This window comes from Lactuca sativa, chromosome 2 (assembly GCF_002870075.4).
Source record: "Lactuca sativa cultivar Salinas chromosome 2, Lsat_Salinas_v11, whole genome shotgun sequence".
NCBI lineage: Eukaryota > Viridiplantae > Streptophyta > Magnoliopsida > Asterales > Asteraceae > Lactuca > Lactuca sativa.
The window spans coordinates 135,619,822-135,626,477 of NC_056624.2; the positions used below are offsets into that span (position 1 = coordinate 135,619,822).

At 33.9% G+C, this 6,656-nt stretch overlaps 1 non-coding gene across 1 annotated transcript; it reads right to left on the reverse strand.

The window, feature by feature from the left end:
- Positions 1–5,722: 5,722 nt before the first annotated feature.
- On the reverse strand, positions 5,723–5,883 carry LOC111884720 (U1 spliceosomal RNA). Its single transcript, XR_002847877.1, has one exon. It is a non-coding gene; the product is annotated as a U1 spliceosomal RNA (small nuclear RNA).
- Positions 5,884–6,656: the final 773 nt, after the last annotated feature.

A 6,656-nucleotide genomic window follows, 5' to 3' on the forward strand; every position in this document is an offset into this window, starting at 1 on the left:
GGATAAAATAAGAACCATATTTGATCATATCTAAAGGATATTCCTTGGTTCTCGTGGAAGAAGCAATGTCATTCTATCTTATCAAACTCACTATATGTGAGGACCATGCTAGAGTTTTCCACTTCTAGCAGGCATGTACTAGACCATAATCATTCTCAAATAACTCATAAAGATTGATCTTGTTTTTTCATTAGGTTCGAGTCAGTGGCGACCCTGGGCCGTGCGGATGTGCGGTCGGACGGGGCCTTCGGCTAAGAAATTTCTTTATATTATATTACAAACAAATAGAAGAATCTGATAATAATATGTCAATTAAAGTATAATTGCATGTTACAAATCTCATTTGTATTATTAAATTATGTTTGTTAAATTATGTTATCGGTATCAATTAGAATCTGATACCGTATATAAACATTTACGATACGAATCTAAAGCTCTAAAGCCTAACTCAAATTTTGAAAGTGTATTTAGCTATAAGGTCAAACTAAATATATGAAAAGTGTCACGATTTTAATTTTGAGGGATACAACAAAAATGGAATTATTAACTCAATTTGATATATTGTAGAAAAAAGTGTCAAAATGTCATCATAATGGTTCTTGAGCAAAATGTATTTGAAAATAATATTATAAAATTTGATAATGTTTAATCTTTGAAAAGGAACATAAAGAAAGTATTATCACTTTTTTCATAGAATTTTGATTCGTGATAAGTAGTGAACTTTTTTTTTTTTGTCTTTAGTAGTAACAAATTTCCTTAATAATATTTTACAAAAAAGATATGCAACCTTAATTTTTTTTTTCACGGTGCCTAGAAATTGGTGTGGACATGAACACTAAGCAATCCAAGTTGTTGAGAGTCGGCCCAAAAGGAATCATATAATTTCAGTCTACTACCAGAATTAGCCCAACGATAGTTGCATAAATCAAAGGGGCATTGCTATTTAGTCTTCATACCTCTTGGATTCTTATTTTATGTTCATGATCTTGGTATTTAGTATGAGAATTGCTTAAAATCATGATCCATAGTTTGTTTAGTTTTCCTTTAAAAGCTTGTAATGTACACTTGGAATATATCATAATTTTTACTGCAAACATACTTGTATGGAGAACACCCGTATCGAATATGGTATAACATTGGTGTTTTTATTGATTTTTTCCATGCTGCCTAAATGTGACAATCTTGACCTCAATAAACCCATGGCCAACATCATTGATAGCCTCACCCAAATTCTTCAAGTCTTCAAGAACTAGAACCGAATGCTCTCATCGCCAACCAACCTCTACCACCACTAAATTTGATAACATCACCAACTCCATTTATCAGGTTCGTTATTTGCCTCAAAAGACAATATGTCACTAGCATGAATCACCCAGATCCACTCTAAAAATAAACTTTCTACCACTATCGTCAAATCCCCTAAATTTACCTTAGTCATGTTTGATAGTATCATGCCCTTGGATTGGCTTTTGCAAGACAAACACTATCTCCCTCATGCTTTGGAACTCCATTGTGGACCATTATCCTTAGAAAATCATCAAGCAACCATGTTCAAATTATTCCATATAAGGTTGGTTTTTGCCTACCATACGAGCTTCGAGAAAGCTAAACCTCGTCTCAATTCCTTCTTACAACTACCAACCATTAACATCCATGTGTTCACATTATAGTAAAAAGCGGGTCCTTCCTACAATGTTCCGGCCCATGTTTTGAAAATCGGAACGGATCGACCGGTTTAATTGGAAACCGGTCCCATATCAGATTCTTAGAGGCAAAAAAACTGTTTTTCATGTGAACCGCTAAAAATGGTCTGGATGAATCAGTAAAACTGGTCAAAACCGAGAATCTTAAAAAAAAAAAAAATCATTTTTTGTATTTTTTATATAATTAAAGTTAATAATAATGTAATTATAACATAATCCGATTTTACTGGTTTTTGAGACCAGTCCAAAATTGGACCGGTTGAACCATTGAACCAGTAAGACGGTTGGTTCGGTCTCTGGTTCGGTTTTCAAAACCTTGGTTCCAACAATGCTTGATTATCCCTTTCACCTAGCCAATGTCATGTTTCCAATCACTTTTGACATCCTTCTCATCAAGTGTGTTGAAGGTGATCATGATCTCGACCGGTTTATCACCCTTGGGCAAATCACCACCAACTTTGGCCACTATGGAACTCATATTTTTGGTGGGGAACTTGCTTCGACCCTTATGCTAAGGGTGTCAAAAAAACCGAAAGCAAATAAACCATCTGAAAATAATAATTGAAGTTTGAGTTATTGGGGTTTTCAGATTATTCGGATCGGTTAACCGAATAAGGAAAACCTTATTCAGTTTGGGTTCAATTATTTTTTTTCCTAATTCAGGTTAACTGAATAACCAAAAATAAGATATTAAATATTAATTCATTTTTTATTTATATTTTAAAACTCAAAAATATTAGTTTAACAAACCTTAAAAAGTCCAATGAGGCTTAATTAACTTTAATTAACTTGTTTTTTGAAACATCTTAAACAAGAAGTTCATAGTTATTTGTTAAATGTTTTATACAAAATAAGTTATATTTGTTAAATGTTTTATACAAAATAAGGTCTCTATGTTTTTTATTCTTGTTATTTAAAAAAACATTAAAAGGGAAAAATAATCGTTGCTTTTTAAATTTTTTTTCAACAACACATAATTATCGAAATGACTTTCAATTTTCTTTGCCGGACGACATAGGACAACTTACCTCCCATTTTAAAGTATGAAGCTTGAAATAGACTTAATAATTTATTAGATTATATGACATCTTTGATTTTGAATGTAATTGAGTTGATTTTGAGTGGAATTGAGTTTATTTTGAACCAAAATACATGATACCCAGAATACCCGATACTCGAATTATCCCAACCCGAACTCGAATAATCTAAACCTTAAACAGTTTGTTTCAGTTACCCGAAAACCAATTAACCCGTATGAATAACACCCATGCCTTCTACATAATGAATCAATTACAACTTTTATTTTGTCTTTGTTGCCCCATCATTTTTACCTCCGCCCAACACCCCCATGCTACTACATTGTCTTCCTCCTCGAACGTTTCCACACGATCTTCATGACATTCATCAGCTTACCTCCGCCCTTCAAAAACGTTCCATATTCCCTTTCTCACCAATGTATCTCTTGTTAATGTTAAAATCTATCGTTACCCACATTATCAAAAGACTATCATGACCAAATTGATCACTAGATGCTACGTGAGGGTATCATCTGCCTCAAAACCAACCCATTTCGTCTTTGATTATTCTCGTTAAGGAAAAAAAAAAGACAAGATGTGGCACTTATGTATCACTACCGTTTTTTTCTATTCCCATTGTAGATGAATTATTATTGGACAAATTACATGGATCTTGATACTTCTCAAGATCAATTCGTGGGTGGTTATCATTAATAGTTATATCGACCACCAAAGTCTGTGTCATTGCTTACACATGCTATATAAATATCCAACCAACATAAACGTATCACAAAATTGATCGGTTACGACTTCAATATTCTCCACATGACAACCGCCTCACTGGCTCAACGACTTGTTCATCTTTCTTTTAAAAACTTGTAATTTGCATTTGGAACATATCAAAAATTTTGTTCCAAACATTACCTTCATCATCTTTTTCTTTATGTGGAGACCACCTATCTCGAATAATAGAGTACGTCATAAACCAAAGATTTTTAGTGATTGATCCAACAAAACAACTCAAAAGAAAAAAAAAAAAAAACGATTGTTAATTTCTTAATATCCATTCCAAGTTCGAAATATCAAGTGTACAAATAACAACTCACTTCACTACATGATGTCTTTGTTGTTTTTTTTATCCATATAGATTGATATACGATTAAGACACTTACTTAAAAGTACATCTTAGGCCACAACCCTCCTATATCCAAAAGAAAGTTTATATTGATGGATTATTTGGAACAATTTTTTGCTGAGTCCAACTCGTCCACTTAATTCACAAAGACATACTGTTCAAATACTTTTGAATAGGACATCCCTTAATCACTACAAAAGTTGAACTACATGTCAAAATCTACTGATCTACATCTACATGACTAATTAAGTAGTAGATAGATGCTGATGTTATATTTACATTTTAACCCAGAGACAGATAAAAATAGTCGGATTAAACAATATTTTGTTGCATGTAGTTATATTAAGACAAAACTGCACAAATGGTCCATGTGGTTAGCTCAAAATTGCCATTTTGGTCCAAAAAAGTTTGGACTAGCGCTAGAGGTCCAAACTTTTCATTTTGTTGCAAGTTTGGTCCAATTTGATTTGCACTTTTTTGTATTGACGATTTTGCCCCTTATTATTTTTCTTTTATTACAACAATTTAAAAACAATTAAGCAAAAACCAAAAATAAAATACCCCTACCATGTCTCTCTCTCTCTCTTTCTCTCCCTCTCTCATGTTCTTCATTTCTACTTCAAAATACTCATTTCCCTCAAATCTGCCATGTACGATGGCCGACAAATGCACCATCATCGAGACCAACAAGATCTATATGTTTTCCGACGACATATACATTCAGAAAATTGCCACTTCTTCGACGACGCTGATGATCTGACGAGCATAGAGATGAACAAATCTGACGAGATATCTAGGGTTTGTTGAGGTGGTGGCGTCGGCGAAGGATCGGGTTCAGACGACACACTGGTTTGAGAAACATCATAGGGGTTGAGGTTTTGTTGTTTAGGGTTTGAAAAGCATTGTATGGTAGCTCAAACATGAAGATCTATTGTCACCGTCGTTTTTTTGGATTTGAACAGATATAGCGAGATATCTGACGATGTTCAGGGTTTCAGCCGTCCATTTCTCTCCTTCTCCAGCGAGGTGCCATCTTTTTGCAAAAACCCTAGCATCGTCACCCTCTAGTTTTTCGAAACCCTAGATTTCCAGATCTATTGTCACCCTCGTTTTTTGCTTCGATCCACAGACGTGAAGATCTGGAAATCCTTGGTTTTTTGCTTCGAACAACAGATGGATTAAAGATGATGTTGCTCCGACGAGTGTTGTGCATTGAATCAGGTTTATGTGTTGGGTCTTGTTTATCAAATTTATAGTTTTGTATATCAGATCTTCTTGAATAGATGTATGGATGTATTTGATATCATTTGTGCTTAACCATTTATGGGTTTTTAATGTGTTCTTATATGTTAGATTTCTAATTTTTGTGTGCTTGTTCGTCATTGAGAGAGAGAGAGAGAGAGAGAGTTATGTATGTGTGTGGTGTTCATTGGAGCTAGGTAAATTTTCCGATGACCGAAGGTTCTGGCAATTAAGGTTACAAAGGAAGCTTCAGTGTCGACGGTGGTGGTGGTAGCGCTGATGTTGGCCGGTGGTGGTGTTGGTCTTTTGCATTGTGAGAGAGAGAGAGAGAGAGAGAGAGAGAGAGAGAGAGAGAGATTGGAGTAATATTTTATTTTTTATTTTCTTTTAATCATAAAAATATTTAAATAAATAAAATAGAAACTGAAAAAAGAAAAAAAGTAAGGGTAAAATTGTCAATATAAAAAAATTCAGAACAAATTAGACCAAATTTACAATAAAATGAAAACTTTGGACTAGTCAAAACTTTTTTGAACCAAATAGCAATTTTAGGCTAACCATAAGGACTATTTGTGCGGTTTTGTCTTATATTAATCAATAAGATTAAAACTTGAACTCAAATATTGGGAGGGGCTGCGCGAACGCAAGCCCCCACTGGCACAAATTATGATGTAGGCTCGACCACTTGGGCCGACCTTAAGTTAGCACCCATCCGAAGTGCAATGGAAGTCACTAACCTAGGCCATGGTCCACCTTGACCAACCATTGACCCCATCCAGGTAAGTAAGTAACTCCTAAGCCTAGCTTCTATTTTATACACCTCGTCTCTCTATTACTTTCTATCCTCTGCCGATGTGGGATAACACCATAGGGCATATCTTACTACGTAAACCTTGTAGATGGAGTATATCCTAGGGACTATAACTTTAAAATTTTCTTTAGATGATAATTTATTTTTCTATTTTAATTTTAATTTCATTTGGAGATGTCATAATCATCTTGTGCTAACCATGATTGCATGAACATGCTCTGATTTCAACACGTCATTGGACCATACAAAAGAACACAAGGAACTACTACTATAAGATGAGTATGGAATGAGAGATTGAACTTGTAGCATAATAGACTCTTTGACTCATTTTGATGAGTGTGTATTTAGTTGAACCAACGCAATAAGAAAATTTAAGACCTTAACCAAATATTCAAATACATAAGGAGGTACTTGATTGAAAACAAAATTTTGTGTGAATAATAAGGAATTGTTTTCCTACAACCTTTTTTCATCACAAAATATAAAGGTTGACATACACATTGTATATAATGTATAACACTTACCGGTTACCCGGTTACCATTTGAGTTTACTAAAAACACAAGTACTTCGAATACTTTAAAAATAAGACAAATAAAATGCAAGGGTTTAATCACTAAGTTTTTGAAAACCTTAATTGATAAAGCGGTGAAAGTATGTTGTTTTTTTTTTTTTGTATTTCTCTCCATGCTAAGTAAATAGATAGCAAGCACAATTTTTCCTCCATCATGGATGCAACTTTTCCTCCATG